This window comes from Carcharodon carcharias, chromosome 13 (genome assembly GCF_017639515.1).
Source record: "Carcharodon carcharias isolate sCarCar2 chromosome 13, sCarCar2.pri, whole genome shotgun sequence".
Taxonomy (NCBI): Eukaryota; Metazoa; Chordata; class Chondrichthyes; order Lamniformes; family Lamnidae; genus Carcharodon; species Carcharodon carcharias.
In genome coordinates this window covers 59,261,858-59,276,187 of record NC_054479.1, presented here as the reverse complement: position 1 = coordinate 59,276,187, position 14,330 = coordinate 59,261,858, and the positions used below count along the sequence as shown (strand labels likewise).

Genomic DNA, 14,330 nt, shown 5'->3' with positions numbered 1-14,330 from the left:
TCCTTCAAAAAACACGGCAGTAAGACATAATCCTTCAAAGCGGACATTCCAGCCTCTCACTCACATGACTTTCTTTTCATGACATTAACGTGATGGACCTGTGACGGCTGAAGTCCAGTCAATGAGAACCAGCTCCAATATTGGAATTGAACGAAGGGAATTTGCAGCCCCTGTGCCCCTGGACAATGGTATTACTCTGAACATTACCACCTGAAAGGCCCAGCATTCAAAGGCATGTCATTGGTCAGTAATGTGCTTCACATCCGGGGATGAGTTGGAATGTTAAAGTCACTGAATTCCTTGCAATTACTTATCAAAGTAAGGGAGTTGAAGTGAGTTGTTTTTGTGTAGAAGAAGTGGCATTGTTCGAAACAGTTGGCCTGGGTTTGAGAAACAGCAGTGTACGCCATGGCATTGAAAGATGCAGTCCTAGACTGCAATGTGGAATGCAGCAAGGAGCTAGGTATAAATGCAGTTTGCTCAGAGTGGTGTGTTTGCAGTTTGGGTCTTGATTGTGTGAAAAGTGTGATTTGATGCATGAGGCATATTACATGTAAAGTTCTGTGTCTGATGGACATGGTTGTGGAGGCGTAACTTGTGTTTGCATTGAGACGTAAATAGCGTTGAAGTGGTATAATGTAGCAGGCGCAAATTTCAGGAGATCTGGCAGGAAATGTAAGCTGACGAGAGCATTTGAAAAAATCAATGTCAGGAGTGGGATTTGAACCCACACCCCAAGAAAGGGACCAGAATTCACCAAGCCATTACAAGGAAAGGAGTCACACTCCTTGAGTCTGGCGCCTTAGACCACTCAGCCATCCTGACAAGTTATGGTTTGATGTGGGTGACGTGTGCTCCATATTCTGTACACTAACTGAACTGGAGCACACCGTTGTCTCTTTTGCAGTGACAAAGCATACCCATCAATTGCTCATGCTTGATTTAACAGGCAGTGACAAAATTCTCCTTTCCTGCTCCACAAACAACCTTCAGACTCACAGCTTTCATTCAGCAACAGCCATTTTACCACCTTGCAGCACACATCATTTTTTGAGACACATTTTGGCTTCCATCTTGACCAAACGCAAGCAACACAGTCGCCATTGGAACACAAGTCCTTCAAAAAACACGGCAGTAAGACATAATCCTTCAAAGCGGACATTCCAGCCTCTCACTCACATGACTTTCTTTTCATAACATTAACGTGATGGACCTCTGACGGCTGAAGTCCAGTCAATGAGAACCAGCTCCCAATATTGGAATTGAACGAAGGGAATTTGCAGCCCCTGTGCCCCTGGCCAATGGTATTACTCTGAACATTACCACCTGAAAGGCCCAGCATTCAAAGGCATGTCATTGGTCAGTAATGTGCTTCACATCCGGGTTGAGTTGGAATGTTAAAGTCACTGAATTCCTTGCAAGTACTTACCAAAGTAAGGGAGTTGAAGTGAGTTGTTTTTGTGTAGAAGAAGTGGCATTGTTCGAAACAGTTGGCCTGGGTTTGAGAAACAGCAGTGTATGCCAAGGCATTGAAAGATGCAGTCCTAGACAGCAATGTGGAATACAGCAAGGAGCCAGGTATAAATGCACTTTGCTCAGAGTGGTGTGTTTGCAGTTTGGGTCTTGATTGTGTGAAAAGTGTGATTTGATGCATGAGGCATATTACATGTAAAGTTCTGTGTCTGATGACATGGTTGTGGAGGCGTAACTTGTGTTTGCATTGAGACGTAAATAGCGTTGAAGTGGTATAATGTAGCAGGCGCAAATTTCAGGAGATCTGGCAGGAAATGTAAGCTGACGAGAGCATTTGAAAAAATTAATGCCAGGAGTGGGATTTGAACCCACACCCCTAGAAAGGGACCAGAATTCACCAAGCCATTACAAGGAAAGGAGTCACACTCCTTGAGTCTGGCACCTTAGACCACTCAGCCATCCTGACAAGTTATGGTTTAAGGTGGGTGACGTGTGCTCCATATTCTGTACACTAACTGAACTGGAGCACACCATTTTCTCTTTTGCAGTGACAAAGCATACCCATCAATTGCTCATGCTTGATTTAACAGGCAGTGACAAAATTCTCCTTTCCTGCTCCACAAACAAACTTCAGACTCACAGCTTTCATTCAGCAACAGCCATTTTACCACCTTGCAGCACACATCATTTTTTGAGACACATTTTGGCTTCCATCTTGACCAAACGCAAGCAACACAGTCGCCATTGGAACACAAGTCCTTCAAAAAACACGGCAGTAAGACATAATCCTTCAAAGCGGACATTCCAGCCTCTCACTCACATGACTTTCTTTTCATGACATTAACGTGATGGACCTGTGACGGCTGAAGTCCAGTCAATGAGAACCAGCTCCAAATATTGGAATTGAACGAAGGGAATTTGCAGCCCCTGTGCCCCTGGACAATGGTATTACTCTGAACATTACCACCTGAACGGCCCAGCATTCAAAGGCATGTCATTGGTCAGTAATGTGCTTCACATCCGGGGATGAGTTGGAATGTTAAAGTCACTGAATTCCTTGCAATTACTTATCAAAGTAAGGGAGTTGAAGTGAGTTGTTTTTGTGTAGAAGAAGTGGCATTGTTCGAAACAGTTGGCCTGGGTTTGAGAAACAGCAGTGTACGCCATGGCATTGAAAGATGCAGTCCTAGACTGCAATGTGGAATGCAGCAAGGAGCTAGGTACAAATGCAGTTTGCTCAGAGTGGTGTGTTTGCAGTTTGGGTCTTGATTGTGTGAAAAATGTGATTTGATGCATGAGGCATATTACATGTAAAGTTCTGTGTCTGATGGACATGGTTGTGGAGGCGTAACTTGTGTTTGCATTGAGACGTAAATAGCGTTGAAGTGGTACAATGTAGCAGGCGCAAATTTCAGGAGATCTGGCAGGAAATGTAAGCTGACGAGAGCATTTGAAAAAATTAATGCCAGGAGTGGGATTTGAACCCACACCCCTAGAAAGGGACCAGAATTCACCAAGCCATTACAAGGAAAGGAGTCACACTCCTTGAGTCTGGCGCCTTAGACCACTCAGCCATCCTGACAAGTTATGGTTTGATGTGGGTGACGTGTGCTCCATATTCTGTACACTAACTGAACTGGAGCATACCGTTGTCTCTTTTGCAGTGACAAAGCATACCCATCAATTGCTCATGCTTGATTTAACAGGCAGTGACAAAATTCTCCTTTCCTGCTCCACAAACAAACTTCAGACTCACAGCTTTTATTCAGCAACAGCCATTTTACCACCTTGCAGCACACATCATTTTTTGAGACACATTTTGGCTTCCATCTTGACCAAACGCAAGCAACACAGTCGCCATTGGAACACAAGTCCTTCAAAAAACACGGCAGTAAGGCATAATCCTTCAAAGCGGACATTCCAGCCTCTCACTCACATGACTTTCTTTTCATAACATTAACATGATGGACCTGTGACGGCTGAAGACCAGTCAATGAGCAGCAGCTCCCAATATTGGAATTGAACGAAGGGAATTTGCAGCCCCTGTGCCCCTGGCCAATGGTATTACTCTGAACATTACCACCTGAAAGGCCCAGCATTCAAAGGCATGTCATTGGTCAGTAATGTGCTTCACATCCGGGGATGAGTTGGAATGTTAAAGTCACTGAATTCCTTGCAAGTACTTACCAAAGTAAGGGAGTTGAAGTGAGTTGTTTTTGTGTAGAAGAAGTGGCATTGTTCGAAACAGTTGGCCTGGGTTTGAGAAACAGCAGTGTATGCCAAGGCATTGAAAGATGCAGTCCTAGACAGCAATGTGGAATACAGCAAGGAGCCAGGTATAAATGCACTTTGCTCAGAGTGGTGTGTTTGCAGTTTGGGTCTTGATTGTGTGAAAAGTGTGATTTGATGCATGAGGCATATTACATGTAAAGTTCTGTGTCTGATGAACATGGTTGTGGAGGCGTAACTTGTGTTTGCATTGAGACGTAAATAGCGTTGAAGTGGTATAATGTAGCAGGCGCAAATTTCAGGAGATCTGGCAGGAAATGTAAGCTGACGAGAGCATTTGAAAAAATTAATGTCAGGAGTGGGATTTGAACCCACGCCCCTAGAAAGGGACCAGAATTCACCAAGCCATTACATGGAAAGGAGTCACACTCCTTGAGTCTGGCGCCTTAGACCACTCGGCCATCCTGACAAGTTATGGTTTGAAGGTGGGTGACGTGTGCTCCATATTCTGTACACTAACTGAACTGGAGCACACCATTTTCTCTTTTGCAGTGACAAAGCATACCCATCAATTGCTCATGCTTGATTTAACAGGCAGTGACAAAATTCTCCTTTCCTGCTCCACAAACAAACTTCAGACTCACAGCTTTCATTCAGCAACAGCCATTTTACCACCTTGCAGCACACATCATTTTTTGAGACACATTTTGGCTTCCATCTTGACCAAACGCAAGCAACACAGTCACCATTGGAACACAAGTCCTTCAAAAAACACGGCAGTAAGACATAATCCTTCAAAGCGGACATTCCAGCCTCTCACTCACATGACTTTCTATTCATGACATTAACGTGATGGACCTGTGACGGCTGAAGACCAGTCAATGAGCAGCAGCTCCCAATATTGGAATTGAACGAAGGGAATTTGCAGCCCCTGTGCCCCTGGCCAATGGTATTACTCTGAACATTACCACCTGAAAGGCCCAGCATTCAAAGGCATGTCATTGGTCAGTAATGTGCTTCACCTCCGGGGATGAGTTGGAATGTTAAAGTCACTGAATTCCTTGCAAGTACTTACCAAAGTAAGGGAGTTGAAGTGAGTTGTTTTTGTGTAGAAGAAGTGGCATTGTTCGAAACAGTTGGCCTGGGTTTGAGAAACAGCAGTGTATGCCAAGGCATTGAAAGATGCAGTCCTAGACAGCAATGTGGAATACAGCAAGGAGCCAGGTATAAATGCAGTTTGCTCAGAGTGGTGTGTTTGCAGTTTGGGTCTTGATTGTGTTAAAAGTGTGATTTGATGCATGAACCATATTACATGTAAAGTTTTGTGATGGACATGGTTGTGGAGGCGTAACTTGTGTTTGTATTGAGACGTAAATAGCGTTGAAGTGGTACCATGTGGCAGGCGCAAATTTCAGGAGAGATGTCAGGAAATGTAAGCTGACGAAAGCATTTGAAAAATTAATGTCAGGAGTGGGATTTGAACCCATGCCCAAAGAAAGGGAACAGAATTCACCAAGCAATAACAAGGAAAGGAATCACACTCCTTGAATCTGGCGCTTTAGACCACTCGGCCATCCTGACAAGTTATTGTTGGATGTGGGTGACGTGTGCTCCATATTCTGTACACTAACTGAACTGGAGCACACCGTTGTCTCTTTTGCAGTGACAAAGCATACCCATCAATTGCTCGTGCTTGATTTAACAGGCAGTGACAAAATTCTCCTTTCCTGCTCCACAAACAACCTTCAGACTCACAGCTTTCATTCATCAAAAGCCGTTTAACCACCTTGCAGCACACATCATTTTTTGAGACACATTTTGGCTTCCATCTTGACCAGACGCAAGCAACACAGTCGCCATTGGAACACAAGTCCTTCAAAAAACACGGCAGTAAGACATAATCCTTCAAAGCGGACATTCCAGCCTCTCATTCACATGACTTTCTTTTCATGACATTAACGTGATGGACCTGCGACGGCTGAAGTCCAGTCAATGAGAACCAGCTCCCAATATTGGAATTGAACGAAGGGAATTTGCAGCCCCTGTGCCCCTGGCCAATGGTATTACTCTGAACATTACCACCTGAAAGGCCCAGCATTCAAAGGCATGTCATTGGTCAGTAATGTGCTTCACATCCGGGTTGAGTTGGAATGTTAAAGTCACTGAATTCCTTGCAAGTACTTACCAAAGTAAGGGAGTTGAAGTGAGTTGTTTTTGTGTAGAAGAAGTGGCATTGTTCGAAACAGTTGGCCTGGGTTTGAGAAACAGCAGTGTATGCCAAGGCATTGAAAGATGCAGTCCTAGACAGCAATGTGGAATACAGCAAGGAGCCAGGTATAAATGCACTTTGCTCAGAGTGGTGTGTTTGCAGTTTGGGTCTTGATTGTGTGAAAAGTGTGATTTGATGCATGAGGCATATTACATGTAAAGTTCTGTGTCTGATGAACATGGTTGTGGAGGCGTAACTTGTGTTTGCATTGAGACGTAAATAGCGTTGAAGTGGTATAATGTAGCAGGCGCAAATTTCAGGAGATCTGGCAGGAAATGTAAGCTGACGAGAGCATTTGAAAAAATTAATGTCAGGAGTGGGATTTGAACCCACGCCCCTAGAAAGGGACCAGAATTCACCAAGCCATTACATGGAAAGGAGTCACACTCCTTGAGTCTGGCGCCTTAGACCACTCGGCCATCCTGACAAGTTATGGTTTAAGGTGGGTGACGTGTGCTCCATATTCTGTACACTAACTGAACTGGAGCACACCATTTTCTCTTTTGCAGTGACAAAGCATACCCATCAATTGCTCATGCTTGATTTAACAGGCAGTGACAAAATTCTCCTTTCCTGCTCCACAAACAAACTTCAGACTCACAGCTTTCATTCAGCAACAGCCATTTTACCACCTTGCAGCACACATCATTTTTTGAGACACATTTTGGCTTCCATCTTGACCAAACGCAAGCAACACAGTCGCCATTGGAACACAAGTCCTTCAAAAAACACGGCAGTAAGACATAATCCTTCAAAGCGGACATTCCAGCCTCTCACTCACATGACTTTCTTTTCATGACATTAACGTGATGGACCTGCGACGGCTGAAGTCCAGTCAATGAGAACCAGCTCCAAATATTGGAATTGAACGAAGGGAATTTGCAGCCCCTGTGCCCCTGGACAATGGTATTACTCTGAACATTACCACCTGAAAGGCCCAGCATTCAAAGGCATGTCATTGGTCAGTAATGTGCTTCACATCCGGGGATGAGTTGGAATGTTAAAGTCACTGAATTCCTTGCAATTACTTATCAAAGTAAGGGAGTTGAAGTGAGTTGTTTTTGTGTAGAAGAAGTGGCATTGTTCGAAACAGTTGGCCTGGGTTTGAGAAACAGCAGTGTACGCCATGGCATTGAAAGATGCAGTCCTAGACTGCAATGTGGAATGCAGCAAGGAGCTAGGTATAAATGCAGTTTGCTCAGAGTGGTGTGTTTGCAGTTTGGGTCTTGATTGTGTGAAAAGTGTGATTTGATGCATGAGGCATATTACATGTAAAGTTCTGTGTGTGATGGACATGGTTGTGGAGGCGTAACTTGTGTTTGCATTGAGACGTAAATAGCGTTGAAGTGGTATAATGTAGCAGGCGCAAATTTCAGGAGATCTGGCAGGAAATGTAAGCTGACGAGAGCATTTGAAAAGACTAATGTCAGGAGTGGGATTTGAACCCACGCCTCTAGAAAGGGACCAGAATTCACCAAGCCATTACAAGGAAAGGAGTCACACTCCTTGAGTCTGGCGTCTTAGACCACTCGGCCATCCTGACAAGTTATTGTTTGATGTGGGTGACGTGTGCTCCATATTCTGTACACTAACTGAACTGGAGCACACCGTTGTCTCTTTTGCAGTGACAAAGCATACCCATCAATTGCTCATGCTTGATTTAACAGGCAGTGACAAAATTCTCCTTTCCTGCTCCACAAACAACCTTCAGACTCACAGCTTTCATTCAGCAACAGCCATTTTACCACCTTGCAGCACACATCATTTTTTGAGACACATTTTGGCTTCCATCTTGACCAAACGCAAGCAACACAGTCGCCATTGGAACACAAGTCCTTCAAAAAACACGGCAGTAAGACATAATCCTTCAAAGCGGACATTCCAGCCTCTCACTCACATGACTTTCTTTTCATGACATTAACGTGATGGACCTGCGACGGCTGAAGTCCAGTCAATGAGAACCAGCTCCCAATATTGGAATTGAACGAAGGGAATTTGCAGCCCCTGTGCCCCTGGCCAATGGTATTACTCTGAACATTACCACCTGAAAGGCCCAGCATTCAAAGGCATGTCATTGGTCAGTAATGTGCTTCACATCCGGGTTGAGTTGGAATGTTAAAGTCACTGAATTCCTTGCAAGTACTTACCAAAGTAAGGGAGTTGAAGTGAGTTGTTTTTGTGTAGAAGAAGTGGCATTGTTCGAAACAGTTGGCCTGGGTTTGAGAAACAGCAGTGTACGCCATGGCATTGAAAGATGCAGTCCTAGACTGCAATGTGGAATGCAGCAAGGAGCTAGGTATAAATGCAGTTTGCTCAGAGTGGTGTGTTTGCAGTTTGGGTCTTGATTGTGTGAAAAGTGTGATATGATGCATGAGGCATATTACATGTAAAGTTCTGTGTGTGATGGACATGGTTGTGGAGGCGTAACTTGTGTTTGCATTGAGACGTAAATAGCGTTGAAGTGGTATAATGTAGCAGGCGCAAATTTCAGGAGATCTGTCAGGAAATGTAAGCTGACGAGAGCATTTGAAAAAATTAATGTCAGGAGGGGGATTTGAACCCACGCCCCTAGAAAGGGACCAGAATTCACCAAGCCATTACAAGAAAAGGGGTCACACTCCTTGAGTCTGGCGCCTTAGACCACTCGGCCATCCTGACAAGTTATTATTTGGTGTGGGTGACGTGTGCTCCATATTCTGTACACTAACTGAACTGGAGCACACCGTTGTCTCTTTTGCAGTGACAAAGCATACCCATCAATTGCTCGTGCTTGATTTAACAGGCAGTGACAAAATTCTCCTTTCCTGCTCCACAAACAAACTTCAGACTCACAGCTTTCATTCAGCAACAGCCATTTTACCACCTTGCAGCACACATCATTTTTTGAGACACATTTTGGCTTCCATCTTGACCAAACGCAAGCAACACAGTCGCCATTGGAACACAAGTCCTTCAAAAAACACGGCAGTAAGACATAATCCTTCAAAGCGGACATTCCAGCCTCTCACTCACATGACTTTCTTTTCATGACATTAACGTGATGGACCTGCGACGGCTGAAGTCCAGTCAATGAGAACCAGCTCCCAATATTGGAATTGAACGAAGGGAATTTGCAGCCCCTGTGCCCCTGGCCAATGGTATTACTCTGAACATTACCACCTGAAAGGCCCAGCATTCAAAGGCATGTCATTGGTCAGTAATGTGCTTCACATCCGGGGATGAGTTGGAATGTTAAAGTCACTGAATTCCTTGCAAGTACTTACCAAAGTAAGGGAGTTGAAGTGAGTTGTTTTTGTGTAGAAGAAGTGGCATTGTTCGAAACAGTTGGCCTGGGTTTGAGAAACAGCAGTGTACGCCATGGCATTGAAAGATGCAGTCCTAGACTGCAATGTGGAATACAGCAAGGAGCCAGGTATAAATGCAGTTTGCTCAGAGTGGTGTGTTTGCAGTTTGGGTCTTGATTGTGTGAAAAGTGTGATTTGATGCATGAGGCATATTACATGTAAAGTTCTGTGTGTGATGGACATGGTTGTGGAGGCGTAACTTGTGTTTGCATTGAGACGTAAATAGCGTTGAAGTGGTATAATGTAGCAGGCGCAAATTTCAGGAGATCTGGCAGGAAATGTAAGCTGACGAGAGCATTTGAAAAGATTAATGTCAGGAGTGGGATTTGAACCCACGCCCCTAGAAAGGGACCAGAATTCACCAAGCCATTACAAGGAAAGGAGTCACACTCCTTGAGTCTGGCGTCTTAGACCACTCGGCCATCCTGACAAGTTATTGTTTGATGTGGGTGACGTGTGCTCCATATTCTGTACACTAACTGAACTGGAGCACACCGTTGTCTCTTTTGCAGTGACAAAGCATACCCATCAATTGCTCATGCTTGATTTAACAGGCAGTGACAAAATTCTCCTTTCCTGCTCCACAAACAACCTTCAGACTCACAGCTTTCATTCAGCAACAGCCATTTTACCACCTTGCAGCACACATCATTTTTTGAGACACATTTTGGCTTCCATCTTGACCAGACGCAAGCAACACAGTCGCCATTGGAACACAAGTCCTTCAAAAAACACGGCAGTAAGGCATAATCCTTCAAAGCGGACATTCCAGCCTCTCACTCACATGACTTTCTTTTCATGACATTAACGTGATGGACCTGCGACGGCTGAAGTCCAGTCAATGAGAACCAGCTCCCAATATTGGAATTGAACGAAGGGAATTTGCAGCCCCTGTGCCCCTGGCCAATGGTATTACTCTGAACATTACCACCTGAAAGGCCCAGCATTCAAAGGCATGTCATTGGTCAGTAATGTGCTTCACATCCGGGTTGAGTTGGAATGTTAAAGTCACTGAATTCCTTGCAAGTACTTACCAAAGTAAGGGAGTTGAAGTGAGTTGTTTTTGTGTAGAAGAAGTGGCATTGTTCGAAACAGTTGGCCTGGGTTTGAGAAACAGCAGTGTACGCCATGGCATTGAAAGATGCAGTCCTAGACTGCAATGTGGAATGCAGCAAGGAGCTAGGTATAAATGCAGTTTGCTCAGAGTGGTGTGTTTGCAGTTTGGGTCTTGATTGTGTGAAAAGTGTGATTTGATGCATGAGGCATATTACATGTAAAGTTCTGTGTGTGATGGACATGGTTGTGGAGGCGTAACTTGTGTTTGCATTGAGACGTAAATAGCGTTGAAGTGGTATAATGTAGCAGGCGCAAATTTCAGGAGATCTGGCAGGAAATGTAAGCTGACGAGAGCATTTGAAAAAATCAATGTCAGGAGTGGGATTTGAACCCACGCCCCTAGAAAGGGACCAGAATTCACCAAGCCATTACAAGGAAAGGAGTCACACTCCTTGAGTCTGGCGCCTTAGACCACTCAGCCATCCTGACAAGTTATGGTTTGATGTGGGTGACGTGTGCTCCATATTCTGTACACTAACTGAACTGGAGCATACCGTTGTCTCTTTTGCAGTGACAAAGCATACCCATCAATTGCTCATGCTTGATTTAACAGGCAGTGACAAAATTCTCCTTTCCTGCTCCACAAACAAACTTCAGACTCACAGCTTTCATTCAGCAACAGCCATTTTACCACCTTGCAGCACACATCATTTTTTGAGACACATTTTGGCTTCCATCTTGACCAAACGCAAGCAACACAGTCACCATTGGAACACAAGTCCTTCAAAAAACACGGCAGTAAGACATAATCCTTCAAAGCGGACATTCCAGCCTCTCACTCACATGACTTTCTTTTCATGACATTAACGTGATGGACCTGTGACGGCTGAAGACCAGTCAATGAGCAGCAGCTCCCAATATTGGAATTGAACGAAGGGAATTTGCAGCCCCTGTGCCCCTGGCCAATGGTATTACTCTGAACATTACCACCTGAAAGGCCCAGCATTCAAAGGCATGTCATTGGTCAGTAATGTGCTTCACATCCGGGGATGAGTTGGAATGTTAAAGTCACTGAATTCCTTGCAAGTACTTACCAAAGTAAGGGAGTTGAAGTGAGTTGTTTTTGTGTAGAAGAAGTGGCATTGTTCGAAACAGTTGGCCTGGGTTTGAGAAACAGCAGTGTATGCCAAGGCATTGAAAGATGCAGTCCTAGACAGCAATGTGGAATACAGCAAGGAGCCAGGTATAAATGCAGTTTGCTCAGAGTGGTGTGTTTGCAGTTTGGGTCTTGATTGTGTGAAAAGTGTGATTTGATGCATGAGGCATATTACATGTAAAGTTCTGTGTCTGATGGACATGGTTGTGGAGGCGTAACTTGTGTTTGCATTGAGACGTAAATAGCGTTGAAGTGGTATAATGTAGCAGGCGCAAATTTCAGGAGAGCTGGCAGGAAATGTAAGCTGACGAGAGCATTTGAAAAATTAATGTCAGGAGTGGCATTTGAACCCACATCCCTAGAATGAGACCAGAATTCACCAAGCCATTACAAGGAAAGGAATCACACTCCTTGAGTCTGGCGCCTTAGACCACTTGGGAATCCTGACAAGTTATTGTTTGATGTTGGTGACGTGTGCTCCATATTCTGTACACTAACTGAACTGGAGCACACCGTTGTCTCTTTTGCAGTGACAAAGCATACCCATCAATTGCTCATGCTTGATTTAACAGGCAGTGACAAAATTCTCCTTTCCTGCTCCACAAACAAACTTCAGACTCACAGCTTTCATTCAGCAACAGCCGTTTTACCACCTTGCAGCACACATCATTTTTTGAGACACATTTTGGCTTCCATCTTGACCAAACGCAAGCAACACAGTCGCCATTGGAACACAAGTCCTTCAAAAAACACGGCAGTAAGACATAATCCTTCAAAGCGGACATTCCAGCCTCTCACTCACATGACTTTCTTTTCATGACATTAACGTGATGGACCTGCGACGGCTGAAGTCCAGTCAATGAGAACCAGCTCCCAATATTGGAATTGAACGAAGGGAATTTGCAGCCCCTGTGCCCCTGGCCAATGGTATTACTCTGAACATTACCACCTGAAAGGCCCAGCATTCAAAGGCATGTCATTGGTCAGTAATGTGCTTCACATCCGGGGATGAGTTGGAATGTTAAAGTCACTGAATTCCTTGCAAGTACTTACCAAAGTAAGGGAGTTGAAGTGAGTTGTTTTTGTGTAGAAGAAGTGGCATTGTTCGAAACAGTTGGCCTGGGTTTGAGAAACAGCAGTGTATGCCAAGGCATTGAAAGATGCAGTCCTAGACAGCAATGTGGAATGCAGCAAGGAGCCAGGTATAAATGCAGTTTGCTCAGAGTGGTGTGTTTGCAGTTTGGGTCTTGATTGTGTGAAAAGTGTGATTTGATGCATGAGGCATATTACATGTAAAGTTCTGTGTCTGATGGACATGGTTGTGGAGGCGTAACTTGTGTTTGCATTGAGACGTAAATAGCGTTGAAGTGGTATAATGTAGCAGGCGCAAATTTCAGGAGATCTGGCAGGAAATGTAAGCTGACGAGAGCATTTGAAAAATTAATGTCAGGAGTGGGATTTGAACCCACGCCCCTAGAAAGGGACCAGAATTCACCAAGCCATTACAAGGAAAGGAGTCACACTCCTTGAGTCTGGCGCCTTAGACCACTCGGCCATCCTGACAAGTTATGGTTTGATGTGGGTGACGTGTGCTCCATATTCTGTACACTAACTGAACTGGAGCACACCGTTTTCTCTTTTGCAGTGACAAAGCATACCCATCAATTGCTCATGCTTGATTTAACAGGCAGTGACAAAATTCTCCTTTCCTGCTCCACAAACAAACTTCAGACTCACAGCTTTCATTCAGCAACAGCCATTTTACCACCTTGCAGCACACATCATTTTTTGAGACACATTTTGGCTTCCATCTTGACCAAACGCAAGCAACACAGTCGCCATTGGAACACAAGTCCTTCAAAAAACACGGCAGTAAGACATAATCCTTCAAAGCGGACATTCCAGCCTCTCACTCACATGACTTTCTTTTCATGACATTAACGTGATGGACCTGCGACGGCTGAAGACCAGTCAATGAGCAGCAGCTCCCAATATTGGAATTGAACGAAGGGAATTTGCAGCCCCTGTGCCCCTGGCCAATGGTATTACTCTGAACATTACCACCTGAAAGGCCCAGCATTCAAAGGCATGTCATTGGTCAGTAATGTGCTTCACATCCGGGGATGAGTTGGAATGTTAAAGTCACTGAATTCCTTGCAAGTACTTACCAAAGTAAGGGAGTTGAAGTGAGTTGTTTTTGTGTAGAAGAAGTGGCATTGTTCGAAACAGTTGGCCTGGGTTTGAGAAACAGCAGTGTACGCCATGGCATTGAAAGATGCAGTCCTAGACTGCAATGTGGAATGCAGCAAGGAGCTAGGTATAAATGCAGTTTGCTCAGAGTGGTGTGTTTGCAGTTTGGGTCTTGATTGTGTGAAAAGTGTGATTTGATGCATGAGGCATATTACATGTAAAGTTCTGTGTGTGATGGACATGGTTGTGGAGGCGTAACTTGTGTTTGCATTGAGACGTAAATAGCGTTGAAGTGGTATAATGTAGCAGGCGCAAATTTCAGGAGATCTGGCAGGAAATGTAAGCTGACGAGAGCATTTGAAAAAATAATGTCAGGAGTGGGATTTGAACCCACGCCCCTAGAAAGGGACCAGAATTCACCAAGCCATTACAAGGAAAGGAGTCACACTCCTTGAGTCTGGCGTCTTAGACCACTCGGCCATCCTGACAAGTTATTGTTTGATGTGGGTGACGTGTGCTCCATATTCTGTACACTAACTGAACTGGAGCACACCGTTGTCTCTTTTGCAGTGACAAAGCATACCCATCAATTGCTCATGCTTGATTTAACAGG

The 14,330-nt window shown here is 44.5% G+C and overlaps 11 non-coding genes across 11 annotated transcripts; all 11 read right to left on the bottom strand.

Annotated features, from left to right (window-relative positions):
- Positions 1-706: 706 nt before the first annotated feature.
- trnal-caa lies at positions 707-825 on the bottom strand. The gene is made up of 2 exons: positions 788-825; positions 707-741 (listed from the first exon to the last, which is right to left on the bottom strand). It is a non-coding gene; the product is annotated as a tRNA-Leu (tRNA).
- Positions 826-1,820: 995 nt separating this feature from the next.
- Positions 1,821-1,939, bottom strand: trnal-caa. Its single transcript has 2 exons — positions 1,902-1,939; positions 1,821-1,866 (listed from the first exon to the last, which is right to left on the bottom strand). It is a non-coding gene; the product is annotated as a tRNA-Leu (tRNA).
- A 997-nt stretch (positions 1,940-2,936) lies between these two features.
- On the bottom strand, positions 2,937-3,055 carry trnal-caa. Its single transcript has 2 exons — positions 3,018-3,055; positions 2,937-2,982 (listed from the first exon to the last, which is right to left on the bottom strand). It is a non-coding gene; the product is annotated as a tRNA-Leu (tRNA).
- Positions 3,056-4,052: 997 nt separating this feature from the next.
- Positions 4,053-4,171, bottom strand: trnal-caa. Its single transcript has 2 exons — positions 4,134-4,171; positions 4,053-4,098 (listed from the first exon to the last, which is right to left on the bottom strand). It is a non-coding gene; the product is annotated as a tRNA-Leu (tRNA).
- A 2,108-nt stretch (positions 4,172-6,279) lies between these two features.
- trnal-caa lies at positions 6,280-6,398 on the bottom strand. The gene is made up of 2 exons: positions 6,361-6,398; positions 6,280-6,325 (listed from the first exon to the last, which is right to left on the bottom strand). It is a non-coding gene; the product is annotated as a tRNA-Leu (tRNA).
- Positions 6,399-7,395: 997 nt separating this feature from the next.
- trnal-caa lies at positions 7,396-7,514 on the bottom strand. Its single transcript has 2 exons — positions 7,477-7,514; positions 7,396-7,441 (listed from the first exon to the last, which is right to left on the bottom strand). It is a non-coding gene; the product is annotated as a tRNA-Leu (tRNA).
- A 996-nt stretch (positions 7,515-8,510) lies between these two features.
- Positions 8,511-8,629, bottom strand: trnal-caa. The gene is made up of 2 exons: positions 8,592-8,629; positions 8,511-8,556 (listed from the first exon to the last, which is right to left on the bottom strand). It is a non-coding gene; the product is annotated as a tRNA-Leu (tRNA).
- A 997-nt stretch (positions 8,630-9,626) lies between these two features.
- Positions 9,627-9,745, bottom strand: trnal-caa. The gene is made up of 2 exons: positions 9,708-9,745; positions 9,627-9,672 (listed from the first exon to the last, which is right to left on the bottom strand). It is a non-coding gene; the product is annotated as a tRNA-Leu (tRNA).
- Positions 9,746-10,741: 996 nt separating this feature from the next.
- Positions 10,742-10,860, bottom strand: trnal-caa. Its single transcript has 2 exons — positions 10,823-10,860; positions 10,742-10,787 (listed from the first exon to the last, which is right to left on the bottom strand). It is a non-coding gene; the product is annotated as a tRNA-Leu (tRNA).
- Positions 10,861-12,971: 2,111 nt separating this feature from the next.
- On the bottom strand, positions 12,972-13,090 carry trnal-caa. The gene is made up of 2 exons: positions 13,053-13,090; positions 12,972-13,017 (listed from the first exon to the last, which is right to left on the bottom strand). It is a non-coding gene; the product is annotated as a tRNA-Leu (tRNA).
- Positions 13,091-14,086: 996 nt separating this feature from the next.
- On the bottom strand, positions 14,087-14,205 carry trnal-caa. The gene is made up of 2 exons: positions 14,168-14,205; positions 14,087-14,132 (listed from the first exon to the last, which is right to left on the bottom strand). It is a non-coding gene; the product is annotated as a tRNA-Leu (tRNA).
- Positions 14,206-14,330: the final 125 nt, after the last annotated feature.